The sequence below is a fragment of the Neolamprologus multifasciatus genome, chromosome 9 (genome assembly GCF_963576455.1).
Source record: "Neolamprologus multifasciatus chromosome 9, fNeoMul1.2, whole genome shotgun sequence".
In the NCBI taxonomy this organism is placed as follows: domain Eukaryota; kingdom Metazoa; phylum Chordata; class Actinopteri; order Cichliformes; family Cichlidae; genus Neolamprologus; species Neolamprologus multifasciatus.
The window spans coordinates 11,784,352-11,812,303 of NC_140447.1; the positions used below are offsets into that span (position 1 = coordinate 11,784,352).

A 27,952-nucleotide genomic window follows, 5' to 3' on the forward strand; every position below is an offset into this window, starting at 1 on the left:
CCTGGTGGCTCCCTTCACCTCTGGTGATAAGAAATAATCTTACTAATTATTAGAGTTGAAAGTACTTTGCTAAGCAAAATTAAACGCGGTTAGGCTGAAACTTGAAACGTTTACATAAAAGGTTCAGTTGGTGATGCATGAAAAAAATTTTTCTTCTACAAATCTATTGGAAAATTCTGATTGTAAGAAATAAAAAAATATTCAAAGAGTGAAACTGTTGGAAAAGTGAAGGTTTTGTGCAGCTGGGTGTTGCAGCCCCTTTAGAGGAAAATGTAAACTTGGTTTAATGAGGTTAAAAACAGAAACTGGGATGATCCAGACACATTTATTGTTTCTTTAATCCCCACAATAGTTTGAGTTTGTGCTAAAATGCCTTAAAATCTGTTTTGAGTGATAAGTTAGGCTTTTAATATGTTAAACTTGCATTAGATAAGACAATGTACCACTGAACACAGGAGGGATTATTGCTGAAAATGGGTCTCTGAACACCTCTGTAGATATTCTATTAAAAATCATTCATGATTTGTGATCAGTGTTAATATTAAGCATTTATATGATTATTTAGGCTTTTGATTAATTGCTGTGATTCAATCTGAAACCAAATTTGAGTCTATTCAGAAAACAAGACATTTCTAATTCACCTCAGACCTTTGAGCTGTGGTCTACATTGTAATTATAGTGTATGGTTATTGATCAGAGCAGATGATATGAGACCATCAGGAGAGACTGTTAAAAAGTTATGAGCTGTCTTGATGCAGAGAAAGTGGAGTTTGTCATCCTTGAATGATGGGATTCAAGGATTGAATGATGCTCTGCCTCTGTGCTCAAGTTCAGACATAGGCTATAAGCAACCATGAGCCACTGATACGTGTGATAGATTAATCAGCATGTATCAAGGGCTTGGTATGGCTCTCTACATCCTCTAGCAGACCATTACATGGGGAAACCATTTGAATACAAGCGTGCCGATCCACACAGGTGTGCACATGGGTGTTCACTGTTCGTAGACTTAAATCACACCTTTCTTGGCTGCTACTTCAAAGCACATTGTGCGCTGTCTGTCCTGCGTGCTGCACAACAACATTCAATATTTAGTATTTACTGCTGTTTACACTTAGCTAGATTAATGCGATGGTGTTGTGTATAGTATGTTGCTTTGTTTTGTTTTTTTTGCTTGTTTTCTATTCTTTTTCTCTCAACAGGTGATCCCGGAGATATTTTTTCTTCCCCCCTTTCTCACTGTCCCTCTCCCCTTCTGTTTTTCTTTTCCTTCCTCTTTCTTTCTCCCTTTCCTATCCCTCACTCATGTCTGTCCCGTCTGTAACAACTGAAAATAAAATAAAAACAAAGGTCGATCAAATGGACCAATACGGCAATGCCATGATGATCCATTTGGCAAAATAAATCCATTGGGTATCCTTGTTGGTCTTCAGACAACAATTCTGATGGCTAAAGAACCAAATGGGACAGGCGAAAAAAAAAAAAAAAAAAAAAAAAAAAAAAAAAAAAGTGGGCTTGTTAAACAGCTCTGATAGGAGAAAGTCAATGAGCACGCAATACAGTGGACTTGTTAGGGCCAGTTTACCATCAGCCTTGCTAAAGTTGAACTTCATTTGTATTTAAAGACAGACTTTAAAGAAAATTCGTATTTGAAACTGGTGATAAAATCCAGGTCAGATACAGTTACATACAAACATACAGTACACACTGCTGCTCAAAGGTTGGAGGTCAGTTAGAAAAGTCCCTGATTTTAATAAGAATTGGCTTTAATGTAATATCACATTAAGGTTATCAGTAATGTTTTCACAGCTTTAATCAAATCATTCATCATCCATAAGTTGTGATGGAAAAATGTCTGCAAGCGTGCAGGAGCCCAGTTTTTAGAGACAATCACTCCTGTTTTATAATGTTCATTGAAGTTTATCAGGTGAGATGACCAATAGATGATAAGAAATATACTCTTACTAATTATTTGATTTGAAAAGTACTTTGCTAAGCAAAATTAAATGAGGTTAAGCTGCAACATGAAACGTTTACATAAAAGGTTCAGTTGGTGATGCATTTAAGTTTAACACATTAGAAATCTTTGTTTATCATTTTTTTTTGTTTTTATTCTGAGTTCATTGTATCACGTTTTTAGTCTTTTATTTTTACATTGTTTTAATCCACTGTGGATTGGCTGGCAATGGGACAAATTAGCTGATAGTGATCACATGTTGAGGCATGGGTGTGTCCAGAGGTGTCCTTTCAGCTGTTTAAAGGTCGTATTAAAAGGAAGCAAGCTGAGCACTGGAAGGAGAGAGGCCCTAGATTGGAAGAGGAACGCATGAAGGCCAGGTGGAAAAGAGGGAGCCGCTGTGTTTGATCGTGCGGGTGCGACGCCTCATCTCGAGACCGGTCAGCGTGATGTGGTGACCCAGTCCCGACAGCAGGAACGGCGACAGTAGGAGACAACGTGTGTGATTGACATCAGGGCAGATGTATACCACTGCCTGCATTTGTGAATAGTGTCTCACTGTTGTTCACTGGTGCAGCCGTGTTGGGAGAGGGTCGCCATGGCTATAAGCCAGGGCAGCTTCCGGGATGATGGTTCTGGCTCCTATTTGTTTTAACTTACAGGTGATGGCGTGAGGGGAGCCGCGGTGGAATCGAGCGACGGACTCCAATGCAGATTGCGAACTGGGCTGGGATGTGATGGGCCCAGTGGATGGACGAGACTGGGACAGGAGGCTCCTCGTCTGCCTGGCACGAGGCTGACGTGGACCCCGCTCAGCAAGAGGAATTTCTGTCCAGCTCAAGAACACACAAGGAATATTTATCCTGGGTTGTGGGACTGGGTGGGATTTTGTGTTTTAGAATAATCTTATCCAGTCTCAGTGGGAATTTTAGCATATCGAGAAATCAAATCTATTCAAATGTAAAGTCATCTCACTCAATTTGGACAACTAGCACTGAAAAATACACTGACCCTCTGTTTCCCAATTAGCAGATCAGAGGTTGCTGTTTTATTTGTGACTCAATACTTGAATGGTTTTATCCTGTTTATAAATAAACATTTAAAAATGACATTGCTTCATTGTATGATTAATTCTTTGTCTGTGTTAGTCCTTTAAATGTTGTGCCTCCATAATCGTTGCCTCCTCCTGGTTGTTGATCATTCATAGATCAAGTTAGTTTTACACAATGGGTCAAACTTTTAACTCTATCCTGCTTTACGCCTCCTGGTTTGTAGCAGACTAAGTATATATGACGTATGAAAGGGAACAGAGTGGAGTTAAAGTTTGAGGGTGAAGGAGAAGATGTTGTGACTCAGTGATGATGATGATGATGATGATGATGATGATGACCAAACGTCAGTCTACTGGAAGTGCAAAATGCTACAGACCCCTGACTCCACCAAAACATCGTGCTGAAGACTACATACCTTTTCTTCAAGGCCCGTGTGCAACGTGCTCTTTAACCTCTATAAACTTCAAATCCAAGTGTAGACACAGATGCCACACTGACAGACTGAAAAGAATTACAAAAGCTTTTGGTAAAACGTCTTATGATGACCATCTAAATTGCATGTGACTTCACTGTGTTGGAACAGATGTACTATAAATGCCAGTTCATCTCACAACAGCTACTGAATGTGTTAATTTAAGTAACTTTTTTTATTAATAATGTTTCAATATATTTGTACAAAGATGGGTATGTAACAACGACCATAAGACACACTACAGCACTTTCAGCTTAAACTGATTTGTAATGGCCATTTAACACCATTCAGCAATAGATCAACAACATTTAATTATTCAGGGACTGTCTCAGTTATTTCCATTTTCCTTCATCAACAGCGTACTGGTTACCACATTTAAGCAAAGGGTCACTGGTGTGATCCCAGTCAGGAACACAACTGCCCACAGGAAGAGCATCAGTGTAAAAAGGTCCCGAATTAAACACGCGGAGCGATCCTTTGTCACAAGGGAGCAACTAAAAGTAGCTATAGATCCAATAAAATATTTAAAATTACTTAAACCTTTAAACAAACTAAAGTAAAATGTGATCATTTCTGCCCAGATTATTAACATTTAAATATCCACAAAGGTTCTGATGCAACATTATCTATACCCATCACTATTTTATTAAGCTACACCATCACTTGATTTTACACCATTTACAGTGTGTAAGTACTTTAATACTTTAATTAACATAGATTATCAGTAACACATCACATGCATCAGTAACACATCACGTGTATCAGTTACACATCACATGTGTCAGTTACACATCACATGTATCAGTTACACATCAGTTACACATCACGTGTATCAGTTACACATCACATGTATCAGTTACACATCACATGCATCAGTAACATCACGTTATCAGTTACACATCACATGTGTCAGTTACACATCACATGTATCAGTTACACATCAGTTACACATCACGTGTATCAGTTACACATCACATGTATCAGTAACACATCACATGTGTCAGTTACACATCACATGCAGTTACACATCACAGTAACACATCACAGTTACACATCACATGTGATCAGTTACACATCACAGTGATCAGTTACACATCACAGTATTCACATCACATGTGTCAGTTACACATCACATGTATCAGTTACACATCACATGTGTCAGTTACACATCATGTATCAGACACATCAGTTACACATCACATGTATCAGTTACACATCACATGTGTCAGTTACACATCACATGTATCAGTTACACATCACATGTATCAGTTACAATCACATGTGTCAGTTACACATCAGTTACACATCACATGTATCAGTTACACATCACATGTGTCAGTTACACATCACATGTATCAGTTACACATCAGTTACACATCACGTATCAGTTACACATCACATGTCATTACACATCACATGTGTCAGTTACACATCAGTTACACATCACATGTATCAGTTACACATCAGTTACACATCACGTGTATCAGTTACACATCACATGTATCAGTTACACATCACATGTATCAGTTACACATCACATGTATCAGTTACACATCAGTTACACATCACATGTATCAGTTACACATCAGTTACACATCACGTGTATCAGTTACACATCACGTGTATCAGTTACACATCACGTGTATCAGTTACACATATATCAATGAAGGAAGAAAACAGGCACAAACAGATTGTCAGTTGTCTAAGTAGCTGCAATCTGCAAATCATTCTTTTGATAACTTTGCTTTCTTTCTATCTTTAAGCGTGATAGCAGCAAAAGTGGCTGTCACTCAAGATTTGGAAAGGAAAAATAAGCCACCATATGTTGTTAACTACTGCTGAGGAAGGAACCAACACTTACAGTGGGGCAAAAAAGTATTTAGTCAGCCACCGATTGTGCAAGTTCCCCACTTAAAATGATGACAGAGGGTCAGTAATTTGCACCAGAGGTACACTTCAACTGTGAGAGACAGAAATGTGAAAAAAAAATCCATGAATTCACATGGTAGGATTTGTAAGAATTTATTCGTAAATCAGGGTGGAAAATAAGTATTTGGTCAATAACAAATACAACTCAATACTTTGTAACATAACCTTTGTTGGCAAAACAGAGGTCAAACGTTTACTATAGGTCTTTACCAGGTTTGCACACACAGTAGCTGGTATTTTGGCCCATTCCTCCATGCAGATCTTCTCAAGAGCAGTGATGTTTTGGGGCTGTCGCCGAGCAACACGGACTTTCAACTCCCGCCACAGATTTTCTATGGGGTTGAGGTCTGGAGACTGGCTAGGCCACTCCAGGACTTTCAAATGCTTCTTACGGAGCCACTCCTTTGTTGCCCGGGCGGTGTGTTTTGGATCATTGTCATGTTGGAAGACCCAGCCTCGTTTCATCTTCAAAGTTCTCACTGATGGAAGGAGGTTTTGGCTCAAAATCTCACGATACTTGGCCCCATTCATTCTGTCCTTAACACGGATCAGTCGTCCTGTCCCCTTGGCAGAAAAACAGCCCCATAGCATGATGTTTCCACCCCCATGCTTCACAGTAGGTATGGTGTTCTTGGGATGCAACTCAGTATTCTTCTTCCTCCAAACACGACGAGTTGAGTTTATACCAAAAAGTTCTACTTTGGTTTCATCTGACCACATGACATTCTCCCAATCCTCTGCTGTATCATCCATGTGCTCTCTGGCAAACTTCAGACGGGCCTGGACATGCACTGGCTTCAGCAGCGGAACACGTCTGGCACTGCGGGATTTGATTCCCTGCCGTTGTAGTGTGTTACTGATGGTGACCTTTGTTACTTTGGTCCCAGCTCTCTGCAGGTCATTCACCAGGTCCCCCCGTGTGGTTCTGGGATCTTTGCTCACCGTTCTCATGATCATTTTGACCCCACGGGATGAGATCTTGCGTGGAGCCCCAGATCGAGGGAGATTATCAGTGGTCTTGTATGTCTTCCATTTTCTGATGATTGCTCCCACAGTTGATTTTTTCACACCAAGCTGCTTGCCTATTGTAGATTCACTCTTCCCAGTCTGGTGCAGGTCTACAATTCTTTTCCTGGTGTCCTTCGAAAGCTCTTTGGTCTTGGCCATGGCGGAGTTTGGAGTCTGACTGGTTGAGGCTGTGGACAGGTGTCTTTTATACAGATGATGAGGTCAAACAGGTGCCATTCATACAGGTAACGAGTGGGGGACAGAAAAGCTTCTTACAGAAGACGTTACAGGTCTGTGAGAGCCAGGGATTTTCCTTGTTTGAGGTGACCAAATACTTATTTTCCACCCTGATTTACGAATAAATTCTTTACAAATCCTACCATGTGAATTCATGGATTTCTTTTTCACATTCTGTCTCTCACAGTTGAAGTGTACCTCTGGTGCAAATTACTGACCTCTGTCATCATTTTAAGTGGGGGAACTTGCACAATCGGTGGCTGACTAAATACTTTTTTGCCCCACTGTATAAATTATGTGCTGCTTTTGTGAAAATGGGAGAAGGAGTGATGATTGAATTTCTGTTTTTACAGTAAAATGGTCTTCTAACAGGTAAACATAAGAAAATATTTTTAGACACTAACATAAATCATAACTTTAAAACTGCAGGATCTGAATCTTACCTTCACAAAGCTGTTAGTCTGCAGCCAGGAGTTAATATTTCACATCCGATTTCTCCTTTTTTGCTCTTCTTCCCAAGAAGCAGCGCTGGTTTGTAGCCAAGGGCATGGAGTTTTTCAAGCTGCAATAAAGCATGATATTTATATTTATTGGACAGCCTGGGGTGTCTTCAGTAAACTGGACTACCCCACAGACGGACCGAGGCCCCGCCGCTATTTTTCGGTAAGTTAAATGTGTTTGTGTCAGTAACTACTGTCCTTAGCTAGGTCCTGAAATCTAGGCAGCTAAGATGAGAAGTGGGCTCTTCGGGGAAACTTGTTTTGTAAAGTTGGTTTAGCTAATCCGTAGAGGTGAATGAATTGAGCGTGACTAAAGAAATGATGAGAAAAACACTGGGTTGCTCTTTTGTCCAGTCATCGATGCTAGCTAAGAGGATGTAACAAAGAGATCCAGGCAGGTGATCTTGGAGCGAAAATTCCAAGGGATGAACCTTGTTCAGCCTGGGCTTCCCCTGACTTTGTTTTGTGTGTTTTCTTTTTCCTACCAGCAACAAACAGCCCAGCCCGATTTATGGGACCCCCTTGTTGTCATGGCTACCAAGGACCACTCTTCTCGCGCCAACAAGTCATTGCCTGACAAAAAATGTTTCCTATGTTTCCCTGTGTTTTTTTATTTTTTTTATTTTTTTCTCTCCAATATCTTTGCATATCTTGCTAGATAGACTTCACTGAACAGGGTTTACAAACGCCTTATCCTCTTTGTCCACTTAAAATATCTTTACACAACTATTCTTATATTTCTTGCAAAACCTGCTGTCCTCTTGCCCACATTACTCTTCAAAAACACTTTTTTAATGTCAACCACATTTTTGGAACTAGATAAATAAAGCACATATAAAAGTCACTACCAAAAACTCATTGCGTCTTCTACCTTGTTATAGGAATGTTGTTTATGGCTCAACATGACTTGATTTCCAACCCTGTTGGAGTCCTGCTCCAATAAGCCGTCCGTTTGTGAGATAAGTCAATTGTTCCTTGCTCCTAGTACAAACATATTGTTGTACTAGGAAGCAAAAACTTTTCTGTGATTAATCTGGCAGATTTGAGGTTTTTGTTTTAGTGATAGAGTGATTCTGCCAGTTAGGTTTGGGCTGGGTTTTTTTGAGAGAGAGAGTGTTTCTATAGGTGGAGATGTCTGGAATTGGGCCTAATATTTGTGTAACAGTGCACTTAGAGAAAACCTGTCAGGTGTCAGCCCTCTGGTGATGATGTTTTGTGTGTTGATGATTTAATAGTCAGCTCTCTTTTATCAGGCCTGCAAGATTGGAATTAAAAGCGCTATAAAATCTGTCATTGAGAGCAAATATACTGTGAGCTTCTCCAGATTTCAAAGGGCTTCGGAGCAAATTCACCTGCCTAGGACGCTGACCATATTAGATGGTAAGTGTCTAAAAGGATTGTAGCGATTGAGTCTATTCCTAAATCATAGTGAACTGTTTTTATTTTTGTAATGATGTCATATTGCTGTGGGTGGATGCTCAAAGTAGTGTGCGGTTTTCCACTCTCAGCAATAACTGGTATGAATGCGTGTGACTGGACTGATGATGTGGACTAAGTGTGACTGACTTGAAATTGAGATTAAGGACAGTAACCATTTTAGGATCAGTCACTTCTAATGCCTAATCCACCCAAACAGTAAAAAAAAGGTGGATGTATGTGTTTGTTTGTTGTTTGTTTGTTTTGCAGGAGCGAGGATGACAGAGACCAGAGGAGGGGAAGACTGTAGGTTCACATGAGTGTGTGTGGGCCCTGCAGACGTAACCCTTTAACTGCCACTTTTCTGTGATTTTCATGTGAAGGAAACTGTTTCACTGGCTGCTTGTTGGTTATAGTATCACACTGTATTGTTGGAAAATGTTAAATGTCACAGTGGGAAAAATGTGTGTGCAATGTGAAATACATACTGTGTTAAAATCAGTGTCACTCCTTTCACAGCAGCACCTCTGGAATCTGTTAATCCAGGCCTGACTTCCAGGACGCTCCACTGCTAATGTTTTGTTTCTCTCTAAGTGTTTAGGATGCCTGGGTCGTTGACCCCAGGGGTTTTGAGTTTATTATATTATTTATAATTTCTAGTCTTTGTGTTTTCATTAGAGTCATGTCTTACGGTTTGTCTCTGTGTAATCCTTAGTTGCTGTCTCCCCTGTCTGTTATATCCCCGTGTCAGTCGGTGTCTGTGTCTGTCCTGGTCCCACATTTCTGTTCCCTCTGTTGTAGTGCCTGCATGTGAGTCTGTGTCTTTTGTTCAGTCTGTGTATGTGTTCCTGTTTTACTTGAAGGTCTCTGTCTTATCTCAGTGTGTTCAGTTTACGCTTCCTTTGTCTCGTCAGTTCTGATTTGCCCCAGCTGTGTTCCCCTCCTGTTGTCTATTCCCTGATTTGCTCCCTCTATGTATTTAAGCCCTGTGTTTCAGTTTTGTCATTGTCGCGATCTACCGTTTATTTAGCTGTGTGTTTTTTCTATCCGCTTGTTGTAAGTTTATTTTGATATTTCAGTTATGTTATATTTGAGTTTAACATTAAAGCGGTTTTGAGTTTAAGTTTTGTCTCCGGAGTCTGCACTTTGGGTCCTTCTCCTGCCTGCACACAGCCATCACATAACACTAGAGTGCTTGTGGAGGATTCGGCACAGACACAGACAGACATGAGTTCAAGATGTGCAGTGATTACAGAACACTTTAGTGTTGGGCTCATTATCACAACCACTATTGAGCTCATAGTGTTAAAATAAGTGAGTGACATTACTTAAGAAAAGTCACTGCTTACAGTAGTTTGGAATAAATACATGGGATGATCCTGATTTGGGGAAATTATGGCAACACGTAGTGTTTTTAATGATTTGGGGAAAAGAAACGGCACACTGGTGTCTGTGGTGTTGGATGCATTATTACTCTTATGGCCTACAGTTGCTTGCAAATGTGAAGTTGTATTAACTTATAGATTTTGTTTTCTAGGATGCAGGCTCCAGGTGAAGCTAGAAGTTAAACAGACTTAACATGAAAACCACACTAACATCTCCTAACGCAGGTTTACAGGCCTGGAGCAGAGCTACTCCAGGGGAGAAGCCCTGAAACTTTTAATAGAGAATGTGCAACTTTATTGTGTATCTCTAATTGACACATTGCAATAACCATGTGGTAAAAGAGGCTTTCGTGGGGGGCTTTCTTTTTTAAATTGCAGGTACAGTGACGTGAGTGGTATGAAAGGAGAGACTGAGGTGCAGGTGCAGACTGAGACCAGGAGAGGAAGCTCCAAGAGGACCAGTGGGACGCAGGGACCATTTCCAGCACAGCCAACAATCCAGAGAGGAGTTAAGGCAGAGGGCTGTACCACTCGGCTTCCTACAGATCGTCATGAGGAGATTGTGAACAACAGTGAAATCCGAAAAAGGTGGAAAGTGATCCTGCGGTGACATTGAGGAAGACTACGGGGGTGTAGGACGTGCTCTGCCCCTAACCCTAGAGCAGAAAAACAGATGTGGATCACCAACGATAGAAGTGCCTTGCACAAACGACAAACAGGAGGGAATGTCAGAATTGATCATTTAAGATTGTCATTTGTGCTAAGATATATACAACCATTGCTTTTATGTGTCCTAATATGGTTGTCATTGTGCAGAAAGAGCTAGACGATTACAAGCTTTATTTTCAGCTTTGTGCAGACATGCTATAATTCCCCATTACACACTTCAATTTCACACTTCTGTGACCTTTGGCAAGTTCCTGTTTTTATAGTTTAGCGAGACGCTCACTTCTGCTGTTTCAGCATGACACACGCTAGGTCGTTGATTGATATCATGCCTTGTATGGTGTCAGGAAGTGACACACACACATACATATGCTTGTCTTGGTGGTTAAGTGAATTGTGTGTAACCTCTGTTGTCAATAAAAGAGTGAGGCGGACGCAGAGGAGTTGGAGTTGCTTGAACAGGCGAGTGGCAGCACTGCTCTCCGACGCTCCCCTTGCAAGTAAAACGTACTGAGGTGTCTGTGTGGCTGCTTTCAGTAACAGTTTCTGTTTACCAGCAGGGTTGACTTAAACCACCAGAATCATTCATTGTAAATTACTTCTGATGTTTAAGGAAATATCTACACAGGTATGCAGAAACCCACTTTTGCTAACAATCACTCCTGTATGTTGTAATCTCAGATTGTGATTCTGTGTCCAAGTTTATCAGGTCAGATGGATAATATATGAGTAGAAAAACCTTTCTACAAAGAATAAGCCATTCCAGATGAAAATAGCATAGCTCAGGTTTTCTGCAACTGCATTTCAGAAACTGAAAAACATTGTTCTCATCAAAGGAAGCATTATATTTAGAAAGTTTAGGGTCCTGAGCAATTACTTTTTGGGTTCAAAGGGATGAAAAGCTGCTGGAGTTTGTGCTAATGTCTATAGAAAAAGGTTTTATACAACTGGACGTGTCACTCTCTTTTCAGAACAGTGCAAATTTGATCTAATCATATTAGAACTGTTGTGTTTCAGACACAGATGTTGCTAGATTTACTATTTTTGGAGCGAGTATAATATTTTGTATAAGGATGAGGGTGTTTATGTATGAAACTGGAACGCAAACTGAAGACTTCTTACACCGTGGTGTGTAACTCCCTTTAAACAAAAGTGCAAACTGGGTCCAGTTATGTCTTGATGCATGCTCAATCATCCAGGTAACTAAATCCCAAAAGTTCATTCTGTAAGAGAAGATAAGATAAGACTTTAAGAAGAAACAAGCTGGTGAGTAAGACGACCACAGGAATGTTAAGCTGCATTATAGAGTCTGACAGCTGCTGGTAAGAATGACCTGCGGTAGCGCTCCTTCCTGCACTGTGGGTGTAAAAGTCCACTGCTGAACGAGCTGCTCAGTGCTCCTACAGTCTCATGCAGGGGGTGGGAGGTGTTGTCCATGATGGATGTTAGCTTAGACAACATCCTCTCCTCCCCAACCTGCTCGATGGACTTCAGCGGACAGTCCAGGACAGAGCTGGCCCTCCTGACCAGTTTGTTGAGTTTCCCCCTGTCCCTCTCTGCCATGAGGTGCATTTCATGTCCCCGGTGCTATGGGGGGTTGCAGAGAGGTGTGAAGAGCTCTGGTGGATGGGGGAGGGAAGAGCTACTGAATCAAACCTGTTAAAAAACTGGTTCAATCTGTTAGCCAGAACCTGGTCTCCAGACTCTGGACCCCCTCCGCTCACAGTGCTCCGTCCAGTGATGGTGTTCAGTCCTCTCCGCACACCTCTGGTGTTGCTCTGCTGGAGCTGCTCCTCCACCTTCCTCCTAAAATGAAGCATTACATTTATAAAATAAAAGACTTATTTTACATTTGTTTGTATTTTTTGTAAGATAATACACTATATACACAGAGTTTATCTGGACGTAGTGTTTTCAGTTTCATCCAAGTGACTCTAGAGGATGAAAACCTGTTGGAGTGTGTGCTAATGTCTACAGCAGGGGTGTCCAAACTACGGCCCACGGTCCATTTTTAATTGGCCCACACTTCAACTTTTGCTTGAGTGTACTGCACTTCTTAGTTTTAACACCAGGGGAAGCTACTGTTGATCAAAGCAGTTGCTCCACCAAAAAGGACAATCCTAGAAGAAATTTACCCCAAGTTACTAAACAGGTCAGAACCAAAGAAGCGAAAGGTAGAAGGTGAGTGCAGAAAATTTCAGACACGGTGGGAGAGTGAATATTTCTTCAAAGAATTCAAGCAGAAGTGTGTCTGTTTGACCTGCACTGAAACTGTGGCAGTTATGAAAGAGTATAATGTACGACGTCATTATGAAACCAAACATCAGGCCTATGCATCCTACAGTGGTGCTGAGCGAGAGCAGAAAGTAAAGTAAATGGTAGCTGTCCTGCAGGGTCAGCAACAGCATTTTTTTGTGCTCAAAAAGTCCAGGAAAAGGCTCCAATAGCCAGCTATGAGGTCGCCCAAGACATGGAGTTACAGAGGAGCTGCTCGATCTTAAGAGTCTAAAAGGCACAACAACGGGTATGGATATTTCTGAAGCTGTGTCAGGCTCAACTGACAAAATGGGACTTAAATGGGACAAGCTGTGTGGAGATACAACAGACGGGGCTCCAGCTATGGCAGGTGCACACAAAGGAATGGCGTCTATGATGTGCGCTCAGGTGAAAGAGACTGGAGGTGAGGCTGTTAAAATGCACTGTACTGTTCACCAAGAAGCCCTTTGTGCCAAGACAGTCAATCTTGGAGATGTAATGAACACAATTGTTACAACTGTCAACATAATTCGAGCAAGAGGACTGTACCACAGAGAATTTCAGGCTTTCCTTTCTGATGTGGATGCTGAATATGGGGATCTACTCTACCACTCGGAGGCGCGCTGGCTAAGTTGTGGCGCCGTGCCGAAGCGTTTTTACTGTCTGAGGTCAGAAATGGACCATGTGTGAAAGAGAAGGACCGACCTCTTCATGAGATCAATGACCCGCTATGGTTGGCAGACCTAGCATTTTTAGTTGATCTTACTGATCATTTAACCACCCTGAACAAGAGCCTACAAGGGAAAGAGCAGCTTGTACCACAACTTTATGCACTCATGAAAGCATTTTGTGTGAAGCTCAATCTCTTTAAGACACAACTGCACAACTTCAACGTTGTGCACTTCCCCACACTGAGATCAGAACTGCTTATCCACAGGCCAACCTTTCTGCTAAAAAAGGGAAATATGTGTCTGGGATTGCATGTCTCGAAACAGAATTCAGACAGCGCTTCCAGGATTTTTCTGTCATTGAAAAAGAAATCAAGCTATTAGCCACTCCTTTCTTGGTGGATGCCGAAGAAGTGGAAGAGAATCTGCAATTAGAGCTCATCAAAATCCAGTGTGATGATTCTCTGAAGAAGCAGCTTTCCCTCCCCGAGTTCTACAGGAGCTTGGAACAGGAAAAAAATGATCAGTCTATTTGGCTCAGATTTGCTCCTTGATCAAATGACATTTGTCTGGACTTTTGGCACAAGTGGCGTCAGATTAACACCGCAGCTGGATGGCCCGATTTACATACCCAGTTCAGCTGATACTCACCAGAAATCTACACCATTGGACAGACGAGCCAAAAGATCAGATCATCTTCTTTGAATAAACAAGCACCAGCACAAGCTGGTCTTTGCCAACAGCTATCTCTGCCAGAACAGAGACCAAAGAAAATACACTGACACCTCTGATCTGCTTGAAAAGCTTAGATTCATTTAAAAAAATTAAATAAAAACATCAATATACTGGCAACTGTACAAGGGGGAAAAAGCCATCGTAAAAACATTCATGCTTAGACAAACATTTAAAAGCAAATAATGGTTTCATAGGTTATCACTAGGCTTTATGTAGCCTGAGGTTTGGTGTCAGAAGGTGTGGATGTCCAAGAACAATGACAGAGGTACATACTGTCTCCCTGGCCTGTCACCTTGACCTTGCTAAGGTCCAGTGTGGCTGCCATGACGACACTGAAAGGGCTCCTGGGAATGTGATCTCCACCGTAGGTCACGCAACTCCCAGGGGACCCTGTCACGGGAAAGGGAAGCGATCCACATTCTCCCATTTAATATGATGCATAACAGCCAGAAGAACGCTTCCTTGTCCACGCCCGCATTTGTGAGCATTTCTTCTCTCGCCTGTTGCACAGGTGTATATTTAACAGCATGTGTTTTGTTGTGGTTGTTGATGATTTCAAAGTCTTTCACAGCCTGCTGCTACTACTGCTTTGACTGGTAAACAGTTCAAATGACAGCTCAAAAGGACTTGTTTACATTAGCATACCAACTATAACCCTGTTTATTCATGTTTATTCTTGTTTTTAAGTCCTTGCGATTGTGATTTTAATTTTGATCTTGTCAATTTCGTCAAACATTTTCATAAAAGTGTTATGAAGAGTTGTTCCATGTAGTATGACGGAAAACATTCAGACCGTATTATAGACCAATAAACTAAATAAACAGAGTGTTTTTTGTTAGTACTCTCTGTGAGGCAGTAGTATTCTTACCACTGCAGCTGAGTCCTGGTCCCTCTGCCTTGAGAAGGATCCACTTTGACCCTGAACGGTGTCATTGGAATAGCCTAAACACAAACAGCCTTTGTCCTGATGGCAGAGGACAAAGGCTGTGTTAGCATGTTACCTTTGCAGGTAATGCTCTACAGTCATTTTTAGCCTCAGACAGCAGGTGGGTTAAATAAGTTTCCCTGTAACATCTGTTTCTAAACATGTTACTGTTGTTTGGAATATTTCTTTGACATGATCATATGTTTGCGCTCTTTACTCTCACACACACAGATTTATGGAGCTTTACCTTGACCAGACTCTGAGCAGTCAACAGTGAAGTATGTTGGCTGGAAGGCTTTGAGGCCCGTCTTTGCCACTCCAGGGTCAGAGACCTTCACCTTGTTTGGATGACAGCCTGCTCCAACATTCATCTGTGGGCACAAACACCAAAACTCAAGAGACTTTTCAGTGAGAAGAAAAGACAAACCCTGCATGTCAGAGTGAAAGTGAGAGCGTGTGTGAGTGCATACTCACCCTGAATGGACTCTCAGTCTCCCCAGGAGACCATCAGTGTGCTTCACAGGCTTACGTGGGGTGTAGGTGCAGGCGTATGTGCTGTTGTCATTATCCTTAACCTAGACATCCACAGAATTGACTTCAACATCCTTTGCAGAAGACGAGGGATAAGTTCAATCAGATTTAACACACCGTATTTTTCGGACCATAAGGCGCACCAGTTTATAAGGCGCACTTTTGATGAACAGGTCTGGTTTCATACATGAGGCACACTGGACTATAAAACGCATTAAGCGAAACAAAACAGTCAGATAAGTCAAACTTTACTCAACTCTTTCTTCTTGCTTCCTCCACTTCCGTACCATTGATTCATTCATGTTGAAATCTCTCGCAGCTGCTCTATTCTCATGTTCTACTGCGTGACTGACAGCCTTGAGTTTGCAATCTGCTTCGTAAGAATGTCTCTTAACAGGTGCCATTTTGGGGTCCTTATCCACACACAATACAGTAATATTATGTTGAAGCGCAGTACGTATCACTCCGTGAGGCTCCTGACTACGTAGCCGTAATGCTCCGACAATCCATCAAGCGGTGCGACTTCGTGGCTTACCAAAGTCATACTAAAACTTTTTTTGACAGATTTTTGAGCGCCGTGTGTTACATAAAATCAGTTCAAGGTTAGTAAGCACAACCAGAATTCATACATAAGGCGCACTGTCGATGTTTGAGAGAATTAAAGGATTTTAAGTGCGACTCATAGTCCGAAAAATACGGTACATGCAATATATTTAATATATTTGTGATCATATACAAAGCCAGATATTGCTGGGCTATAATTTATAATTTTCAGAGGAGCTTTTCCTCCTTGCTTGGCATCAACTGTGAATTCAGTGGGTTTTCCAACAGTCAGACCACTGCTCTGAAGGCCTGGACCATACGCCTTTACCTAGAGAAAACTATTTTAAACAAACAATTAAAAAAGGAAAAAGTCAAAGATCTACTATAGCCAAAAGATCATTTACAGATGTTACGAAATCAGTTTTACTTATTTTTATTTACGAGTCTGTCAGGTCAGCAATAGTACTTCCTACAGATGACCCATCAGTGTTTATTCCATGACTGTAAACATGTTTCCATTTGTCACTTCAGTCTTTACTCTGAAATACAGGAAATGACATCACGGCTCAAAATCTTTGTCGTTAAACCAATTCTTTATTTAACTTTTTTTAAACTTTATTTAAGAACTTTATTTAACAAACTACATTCAATAAAAACTTGAACAGGAAACTGATTTTTCCTCCAGCCACTGAAAAAAAAAAAAAGGAAGGTAACCACTGAACACAAACACTACAGAAGAACAATTTATAAAGATTAACATTGAACTACATGAACAGTTTGATTCATAGCCTCATTTGAACTTTAAGGAGAGTCTATCTGAACTCTGTGGAGCCTGATCTCCAGGGTTTTAAGTTGGACCCTGAAACCAGAAGAGGATGTTTCTTTCTCTTCAGATTTGCTGTCATCCTGTGATGGGAACGATTTCAGCCCTGCGTGATCACGCTGATGTTTGCAAAGAGCAGATAATGAAGTGAATGTTTTGGCACATTGGTAACAGTGAAACAGTTTATTAGTAACGTGGGATCGTTTGTGTGCAGAGTATGAACTGAGATTACTGAAGCTCTTGTCACACTGCTCACAGCTGTAGTTTCCTTCCATGTGTGTACGTTCATGCTCGTTACGATTACCTGAACGTGAGAAGCTTTTGTCACAGTGTCTGCACTTGTATGGTTTCTCTCCTGTGTGGACTCGTTTGTGTGTTTTAAGGTCACCTGCAGTGGTGAAGGATGACCCACACTGATCACAGAGGTGCTTTTTGACCCCACTGTGAAAGAGTTTATGTTGTTTTAAGTCACCTGATGTGGGGAAGCTTCTCCCACATTCTTTGCAGTATTTCAGTTTGTCTCCAGTGTGTTTACGTTGATGTATTTTTAGGCCGTCTTGCTGACTGAAAGTTTTTCCACAGATGTCACAACGAAAGTCTTTCCCACCACCACAGCGATGACAGGGTTGAGAAGTGGATCCATCTGTGTCGCTCTGCTTCTAAACAAAGACACAAAGACAGTGTAAGTCAGTCCTTCAACACTTTTATCCTGAACGTCGCCTGAAATAAAGAGCATCTCAGCAGATGTCCAATAACATTTTACTGTTTTGATTAACACACTCAGTTTACTGGGCTACAATAACTACAATACTACCACCATAATACTACAGGAATACTTCTTTAATATTACAGTAACATCTGACTTACACTTAAGTACTACCACACTACTGTTTTTAGGGTACCCATGGTAAACTACTGTAACACTGCAATAATACTAATTTAATACTGCATTAACAACACTGTAATTGTGCAGTTATAACACTCAGCTGACGGGATACAAGAAAAACTATTACCCCCAATGACGCTGCAATTATAACATTAAATGGGTATTTTAACACTAATGTTTAAAAGTACTAAAGCTATATGTAAGCAATGATACTACAGCTGTAACACCATTACGTAACGATACAACTTTGTTAACCATAAGAGAAGATTACTGAATGGTTTGGTTTTGTACTTATTTTATGTTTTATTTTATTCCATTTACACCTGACAGAGGAATGAGCCGCTGTAAACCAAAGGCCATTTATACAGAAAAAATAACAACACCATGATATACCACAAAGCTGCCTGAAGATTAAATAACAGCAACATATCAATTAGTTAATTTTTCATGATCGTGTAAACAAAAATCATAAGTGAAATGAAAATCTGAATAATGGCTCAGAGCTACTCTTCGGTGCAGTAGAAGTGCTAACATGCTAACACAATTTAATGAGCAGACTTGTTCCAAACAGTCAGACTGAACTTACAAGAATAAAATAAAAATACATACCTCACAGTAACTGCACTTGTAGAGTCTCTTTCTGGTGTGGATCTGTTGGTGTCGTCTCAGGTGATGTGGAGCTTTAAAAGTCTTCTCACACAGGTCACATTGATAAGGTCTCTCCTCAGTGTGGGTAAACATGTGCCTTTGTAAGTGTGCGTCTGTTGTAAAGTATTTGCCACACTGATCACACCAGTACACATCTTCTCCGGAGTGAATGCGTAGGTGTATATTTCGGCTCCATAGCCGGCTGAAAGTTTTTCCACAGATGTCACAGCTGTATGCCTTAATTCCAGAGTGGGTAACTAGATGACTCTGTAAGTGGCTACTGTGAGTAAAAGCTCTGCCGCACTGATCACAGCTGTAAGCTTTAACTCCACTGTGGATGACTTGGTGTGTTTTTAGGGCTTTCTTCCAGGAAAACGACTTTCCACACAAGTCACAGCTGAACGGTCTCTCTCCAGTGTGGATGAGCTGATGTTGTTTTAGTTTAGACTTCAAAGTAAAATCCTTCCCACACTCGTCACAGGTGTTTTTTTTCTCTCTCTTTCTTCTGTGAGGTTTGTCGGCCTCCTGAGAGCGCTGACTTCTCGGTCCATGTTGGTCCTGCAGTGACAGAGATACAAACAGAGGCAATGAGTGAAATGCATTCATTGAACAAACTGAAGCTTTAAACTCCCTCCATTAACACTAGTTTTAAACCTGAAGGTGGAGTGTGGCACCAAACACGTTAAAGGTCTCTTTTCCCCACCTACTGGTAGTAGTAACACTAGAGCTGGGCGATAGAACGATAACGATATGTATTGCGAAATAACTTTTTCTTGATAGAAAAATTAAACTATTGCGATAGGCCTCATCTCTCTTGTCCTCTTAAAAAAAAAGAACAAGAACAGCCAATCCAAATTAACTAGCGCAGAGCCGAACCAATCACAGCCGCAGCGTCACGTCACGTGACTTGTTACAGACAGCACAAGTGCCAAGCCGCACATGTATATTTGTTTGGGAAGCAGCCAGCCGCCGTGCCGCCCAGGTGATGGAGGAAATGAGTGTGCCGACTAGAAAAAAATCAACCGAGAGCGTGACCGAAGGTTACCGAAGAGAAAACAGATGATGGTTCCAAGGCCGGAGAGATTGTCGAACAGAAGAGCCATAGACGTTCCGTAGTGTGAAGGTATTTCGGCTATTTCAAGTCTGACAAAAAACAGAGTAGCGCGCACTGTAAATTGTGCCGAAAGCAAGTCTGGAAATACAATAAATAAAGCGCTAATTCGTCATTCGGCTTTTGTCAGACTAAAGTAACTGTTAAAACTGTTTGAAAAGCTAAGCTATACAACAAGGAGAGATTGAGAATTTCCTTTTAGTTCTCAGTTTATTTGATATTGACAAAAGTTAGTCAATTTTGTCTGTTCTTCTGTAAAACAAACAAATTTATTTTTAGAATTAATATTTTGTTTCTAAGTGGAATTGACAATTTAGTAGTCTGTTTTGTTTGTTCTATTTTGAAACTTAAACGCTTTAGCGGCTGCCTTTTGTGTAGTTTGCAATATTTGCCTTTATTTATCTGAAAAAGTCTCATGTTCCTTAAGTACATCTACCCTGTTGAACTTATTATGGGAAATAAATATTTAAATCAAAACAAGCTGCTGATTATTTCACATTTTACTTGTGAGCAACGGCACATTTAAATCGTACAAATATAGTTATTTGGCTTATATCGTGATATATATCGTTATCGCCTGAAATGAAAAAAACATATCGTGATATGAAAAAATCTTATATCGACCAGCTCTAAGTAACACATTACATCCAACCTGGTGTTAAAGATAATTAATCATTGTTCAAACACTGTTGTTCACATTGTTCAAAATCATGCCCATCCCTCCTGCTTGTAGACAAATATTAATGCTAACACTCAGAATAGTAATAAATGTTTACCAGGTCTGTACTTTTTTTATATTTCCTGTTGCTGTTTTCTATTTTATATTTCTATAATTGTCTAATATATTCAATAATAATAAATCAAATGTAACAGTTACTAGCTTGGTTCAGTGAAGGATGAAGTCAGAGTCTGACTGTAACCTGAGGGTTTTTTTTTTTCTTTTACTCGCTACATTAAAAATATATATATCTGTATTTTCTACTCCTTACATTTTTAAAACAGGCTTGTTACATTTGGATTAAGTCATTTGAGGGGAGTTATTGCATCACTGTGGGCATCAAAGATCAAATTGATTTGAGCCTGAACAGTAACACATGAAATCCAATCCTGCATCATACATGTGTGGTAAAGTCCTCAAAATGGAGCATGTAACGATCACCGTAATGCAAACCGTAAATTTTATCTGAGCTGAAAGGTTTAAATCACCGTCAGTTTCATCCTTCTATGTGGGAAATAGATTCAGAGTTTGCCGACATTCCTTATCATACAGAGGTCCATCGGCTGAGTTGGGGAAAAGTTCTCAATAAGAGTTTCTGAGGTCAGCAAGGAAATCTGTCAGTTCATGGACATGTATGATGCGGTGAAGGCATTTCAAGTGGAGCTGTCACAAATGCACCAGTGCAACCTGCCTCACTTTCCCTGTTAAGTAATGTTGAACCACGTCGGCGCACTTTGCTGATAAACTGAGCGCACTGAGTTCGCACGGCGCTTTGGTGACTGTGAAGCACAAACAGAGAATTTCGAGCTTCTTCTCAACCCATTTATGTGGAAACTGCACCTGTGCAGATTCAGATGGAGCTGCAGTGTAATGGTACACTCAAGGCAAAGTACGACACTGAATGGCCCGCAGAGTTTATTAGTTCCATTCCTGCAGCAATGCCCCAGCTCCGTCTACATGCAGCTCGAACCTTGTGTATGTTTTCATTTCTTTTTTCTGGGGTTTTTGGCAGCATGTTCATATTTCTAACTTGCATAATTTTGACAGGGTATATTTTTATGAAGCTCAAAATATTTAAAGGTAAAGTTGATTTTTTAAGTTTATTTATTCTGGAATAATATTCCTGTCTGTTTTTATTCATATTTATGTTTAAAAAATATTTTTTAGTGTGTTCAATAAATGTTTATCTTGTTTGGCCCGCGACCTAAAGTGTGCCTTGAGTTTTGGCCCCCTGTGCAATTGAGTTTGACACCCCTGGTGTAGAGGATGGAAATCAGCCAGGACAACTCATGAAACATCTGCAGACATCTGGCTGAATTCAGTTGTGTACATCCACAGAGAGCAGCAGGTCAGCTGATCACAGCCTGTACATTAAGAAAATCGACTGGAGCTCTCAATAGAAATGATTGTGAGCTGTGACTCTTTTCCCCACACTGAGCCATTACAGCTGGCTACATTACAATAATATAGCACAAGGTTCAGTTGGTTTTGCAAAAAATATGTATCAGTACTTCAGCTTTTCATGGAGTATTTCTTAACACTAGTATCTGTCACCTTCTGTGTCAAACTCATTGTTTTCTCTGCAGTGGCTGAGCTGAGTCCAAGTAGCTGAAATTTCCTCTGCTGCTCCGTCAGACTCTTCTCCTCCTGCTGATCAGCTGGGACACAAAACAGAACTTTGTTAGGCTCCACACTGCACTGAAGAGTCAAAGTGTCTCATATGTTCATCTGACCAAACAAAGAACCAATTTTAGCTTCCTTGGGTGGACAACTTGTTTGAAACAGACACAAAAGGTTTGAGCACCGATACCAAATTCAGCAGTATGGCACACCAGTACCAGGAGAGCAATTCCTCTTTAAAAAATGCCCTGGCCAAGAACAAAAACAGAACAATCGATGGAGCTGCATAAACGAGTACAGTGTTTCCCAACCACTTTGCCGCGGCATATACGTGTGCCGTGAGAACTGATCAGGTGTGCCGTGGAAGATTATCCCATCTGAGTGGGTTTAGAAATGTGAGCCATGATCTGAGTAACTCTCATCACTCGGTCACCCTCCGATTCTCTACTTGTATCAAGTCCATTGCACTACTTTCAAGCATTCTGTCCTCTAATGTGTGCCTTCCTCCTCTTTGTATATACTCCTCTTATATGTTATTTATTCTTACCGTCTTTCTATTTATATTGTTTTCCATGCACAGTTGGTGTGGAGCACCCACAATTTAGCTGAATATGTACAAAGACAATAAAAGACTATTCTATATATCTTTGTTCCTCCATTTCAGTTTTGTTTGGAGCTTTAAAAAATCTGCAGTACATTTAAATGTGATAAGAACACAGATCCCCTCTTAGGGTTCGAGGCTGTATTTGTTTTTAAAATGCATCTCTGGCCTATCATTATTATTTTGCTAACAGTTAATCGGACTCATTTACTGAATACTGATCAGAATATATCAAATTATCTTTGAAATGATTTTAATAACAGGCGTCTCAGAGTGAGGCCAGTTTTTACAATCAAATGCCCTGTGGGCCGACACAAAACAGCTGATAAAGGCAGCTGTGTTTTAGCCTGGAATACATTTATTTTTACCTATCTTTTAAATGGATTTCATTATAGCATTTTTACCGCCAACATGTTGGGGCTTTTGGAGCCGGAAGTGACCTTATATGGATGAACGGTGCCGCTAGCTAGCTTGGTTAGCAGGCTGCATTCATAAACTGTGCAGGTGCCACAGAGATGCTAATTAGCGCTTAATAACAGACTAATAAAATAACAGAAACTCTGATTACAATGAGCTCATTTAAAAGCTTTGGTCTAATAAAATTATTTTCTTCTCTGTGTTTCACAACCTTTTGCTGATATCTTTCTGTGAATTAGTTTATAGCAGCTTGAGTTAATTTAGTCAGATTTTTTTTCAACTGGTTCACAAAAACCTGAGAACAGACACCGAAGAGAGCAACAGAAAGACTCATTCAGGAGCTAAACTCAAGATTAACTAAACTCGGATTAACGTTAGCTTGGTGCTTACCTTTAAATCAGTCTTGACAATAATCAGAGAGAAAAACGCCATAAAGCGGGAACTCGGCTTCTTCTTCTTCTGCTTTTGGATTTTTTGGCAGTTAAAGCTTTCAGGCACATTACCGCCACCTGCTGGACTGGACTTTTCATATCCTAAACATCATCAATTGGTCACAAATTTGTTGGAGTTTCTGTTAATAGAAAAGATGGAATTCAAGGATCTTGTGATTTGGTTTCTTTGTTTTCACCATTTACTCTACAATTTTTTGCCAGTGTATAGCAAACCCCACAGCTCAAATCAATGAAGAATTTAGTATTTTTTAAATATTGCTTAAATGTAGTCCTAAGTTTTAATCCAAACATGTGATAGAGGTTTACCACCAGGAGAAGCAGACTGTAAATAAAAGACTGTGCTACTGAAAACCGTTACTTTGGATTGTAAATATGTTTCAATTTGTCACTTCTGTATTTGTATATGGCTCAATCTATTTGTTATGAAAGCAAAACAAACAAACTGATGTTGTATACATTGATTCAGGATTATTTACTTCGAGTCCAGAAATCATAGCTGTCTCATCAGATCCAGTTGTGACATTAGCTATAGTTTCCGCGGAGAGTACTTGGTTCTGTATGACAGCACAGCTTTTAGGTTGAATTCAAGCGCTTGAGTACAGCCTGATAATTACAGGCCTGCAAACTGTTTGCTGATGAACTTTGGAGGTAAAAGTACAGACAGCTTTAGAAGACACAGGACACGAGATGGGTTCAACATTTCTTTTGAGTTCCATGTAACAATCCCTAACTCTGTAATTAAAGAATGTGCCATTTAATCTTGGCTGGCTAAAATGGGGTGGCTGCCGTTCAGGATTTAGCACAAGTCAGCTTTTGATCAGAAAGTTTTCTGGTTTGATCCCTGGCTGCTCCAGTCTGAGAGCCAAATATCCTTGGACAAGATCGTAATCCCAAGTTGCTTTCTGATGCATCCATTGGAGTGTGAATGCTTTATAGAGTTTGTGAAACAGTTGTACATGTGGTCAGATTGTTTTGTATTTGTGTGTGGATTGAAGCACATGCCTGAGAGCGCATCAATCACTGCACATATTTTTTAAATCTTAGTTTATATTTGTGGATCATACTGTATTCATTTGTAACACTTTTGAGACAGATTTCTCTCCACATAAATGACCGATGTTCCCTGAATGCCTCACATACAGCTCCAGCACATTTCAATACAATCTTTTATACATTCTTCTCTCGTACTTCATCTGTTTGCTCTGACATTCAACATAGTCACAGCTGCTTCTCACCTGTGGTTCGTTGGTCTATGGCAGGGGTCTCAAACTTCAATGAGCTGTGGGCCACTGCTGGCACTGTCATCTCATGTGAGGACCACTTTACTGTTCAAGTAGTACAAAAAACAAATAAACAAACAAGAGAAACCCCACAAAAATATTTTCGAACATGTGGTTTTGTTTTTGTTTTTTTAAATTTCAAATCTTGTACAAGAAGACAAACCTGCCAACATGAACCAAAGTTCTTTTTTTCTCACTCTTAACTCACTAAAGCCCTTCATTGAACTACCAAATAAACAAATTGGTACTCTCTTTCTGACATGGCAGCACTTCTGTTATAATTATGTTCGTATTTAACAAAAAAAAAAAAATGCAGAGATAAGTGTACACATTCTTTTTTGACTGCTGGTAAAAATTGTTTTCTTTACAAATAACTCTCTCACTGAACTAACAGCCAATCCCTCTACAAGATTGTGTTCAAAATCAGAATCAGAATCAGAATCAGAATTAGAAAGGGTTTTATTGCCAAATGTTGAGCAGGTTTACAACATTAGGAAATTGCTGCGGTACTTAGTGCAAACATACTGTCAGATAACACTTAAATAAACATAAAAATTAAAATTAAACATGCTAAGTAGATAGATATATACATGAGTGCAGGTGGTGATCAGTGCAAACATGGAATGATGCAGTGAACACAGTGTAGGGTCATGTGTTAGTGGTGGGAACAGTCATATGGTTATTGTTCATGAGTCCAACAGCACAGGGGAAGAAACTGTTCTTATGGCGAGAGGTTCTGGTGCGAATGGACCGGAGTCTGAGGGGAGCAGGTCAAACAGACTGTGTCCAGGGTGAGAAGGGTCAGCTGTGATCCGAGCTGCACGCCCCAGTGTCCTGGAGGTGTACAGGTCCTGCAGAGATGGGAGTCTGCAGCCAATCACCTTCTCAGCAGAGCGCACAACACGCTGCAGTCTCTGTTTGTCCCTGGTAGTGGCTCCAGCGTACCACACGGTGATGGAGGAGGTGAGGATGGACTCGATGATTGCAGTGTAGAATATGTATGGGTCGGAAGAAGAAAGAAAAAAGAAGAAGCAAAACACCCAAAAAGAGAGGGAGTCCAGAGCTTTTTTTTTTTCTTGGCACTCGGCCTACCCCCATAGCAGACGGCCTGCCAGAGAATCGATCCTGCGTCGTTTAACTCTGAGATTCACCTGCTGGCCTCTTAACGCCTGAAGTATATATTAAGTTTCTTTACACATGACAACATACATATTTTTTTTATTGGCTTTCACAAAATGGGACTGCCAATGTTGGAGGGGTTACTGTGCTAAAGCCTTGCTGCTACCCTGCTTGGAAACCTGCTGGCAGCGCCACTATGTTTTCACCAGATTCTTCAGCATCAGCTTTTTTACCTCATTTCAGCACACCTACCTAGTCCCACTTATCCGCTTTATCTGCTCATGGCTCTACCCACACTCACCACTCCTTCAATTAAGGTAAATACAACCAGGTCATTAGGAAAAACACACACAGCTTATCATCTTATCCTTCTACAACACCTAAAATCACTCTGTTCATTTGTTTGCTAGATTAGCCGCTAGCATACACACTGTGTTAGAGGCTTCTTGCTACCTAGTTAGCGATGCTACACACCTGTTACTGTGTATTTTTCAATGATTCAGCACTCCTTCGGTTTTCTTATCCATTTTTAGACAGTAATGAGATCAGCTGCACACTCCACAGAGGTCCAGAGTTACTGTTCATAGCAAAAGTGTAATGCTGTCCTTGGAGATTTTCACATAAGACTGTGAGTGTGTAATGGATTTAAATGTAATGTAATGATTTAATGTAATGTAATGTGAGTGTGTAATGGATTTAAAAGTGTTGAAATGTTCAAAGCACTCTACAGCCTGGTAACATGGAAAGTTTGAAAAGAGCAGCAGAAGGTATCAGTACTGTAGTGTAACTTGTTCTTGTTCTTTTCATTTCATAATAGTGAACAGAGTGCAGATTATTATCAACAGCTACATCCAGCCGGGGTGAAAGTAGTGTGGGAGACCATCAGGACCCAGCTGGGTTTCCTTGGTCCAGAAGTTTGGAGAAACTTCTTCCTTGTCTTTCATCACAGCTGTCCTGTGCCAGATGTTCTGTTGACCCACTGAGAGAGGCATCTTTGAGAAACATCAGGAAGACTGAAGCTAATGGCAGGAATGAAGGAGGACCTTGTGATCTTCACCAGCAGCTCCCTCACAAGAAACTCGTCAGAAGTCCACTGCAGGCATGCCCCAGAAGATGGATAAGCCCAGCGTCTCATGAAGACACTGGAACCAATCTATCTTCAAAACAGTGAGTTTTATCAACAGATCATATGCTCTTGAGACATAGTCTGATCATAACGATTATACACAAATCATTGGTGTGTTTAAATTGTAGCAGCTATGTGGTGTAGTGTATAGCAACATGTACTGTGAGCTCTGGATTTTGTAGGTGAAAGCAGCATGACTACAAAAAGCTTTCATGGTCAACATTTCTGCCACTATAAAGCAAAAATGTATCAGGAATTCATAGATCAAACTTTATGAGTCCCTCTTGTGGGTTCAACCTATCATGCATTTTCATCTCCTTTACAATAAACACACACTGACATGATTTGAAACTTGAAATTGTTACCAATGAACCAACTTGTTTCATTTGAGATGAAACAAGTTGGTTCATCAACTGTTCATCAACAGCAAGTTTCATTTCAAACAATGAAACTTGCTGATCGGAGCTGGCTTGGCCCTGGCTTATCGAAGATTAAAGAAAGCAGAATCAGCTGTTCAAAACCCCCACAAGGCTGCCCGCTGGGATTGAAACGATGGGACGAGTTGTGAGTTCTCAAAATGGGCTCATGGATAAGATCTTGGAGAAGCTTGCGGCTGCCGTGAACACTCAGAATAAGACCTCTGAGCGCAATGTGGATTACATCTTGGAGAAGCTCACTGCGGTCGTGAGTTCTCAGAATCTGCTCTTTGAGCACAAGAATGACAACATCACGGAGCGCAAGTTTGATAACATCATGGAGAAGCTCACGGCTCTCCAACGGGAGATTGAGAGACCAGTGTCGGACTGTTAGAACAGCTTTGAAATTCACATGAGTTGTTCGCACTAAAGTAAAAGGGTTCTGCCGGAGGTTT

At 40.6% G+C, this 27,952-nt stretch overlaps 1 pseudogene across 1 annotated transcript in view; it reads right to left on the reverse strand.

Moving 5' to 3' along the window:
* Nucleotides 1-24,929, reverse strand: part of LOC146511099 (uncharacterized) — a 42,474-nt pseudogene extending 17,545 nt beyond the window's left edge. The window contains exons 1-3 of the transcript XR_014876136.1: nucleotides 24,792-24,929; nucleotides 22,021-22,124; nucleotides 18,599-19,195 (exon numbers count right to left, since the gene is read on the reverse strand). The product of XR_014876136.1 is annotated as an uncharacterized LOC146511099 (transcript). The remainder of the gene's footprint in view (nucleotides 1-18,598; nucleotides 19,196-22,020; nucleotides 22,125-24,791) is intronic.
* Between the last annotated feature and the right edge of the window lie 3,023 nt (nucleotides 24,930-27,952).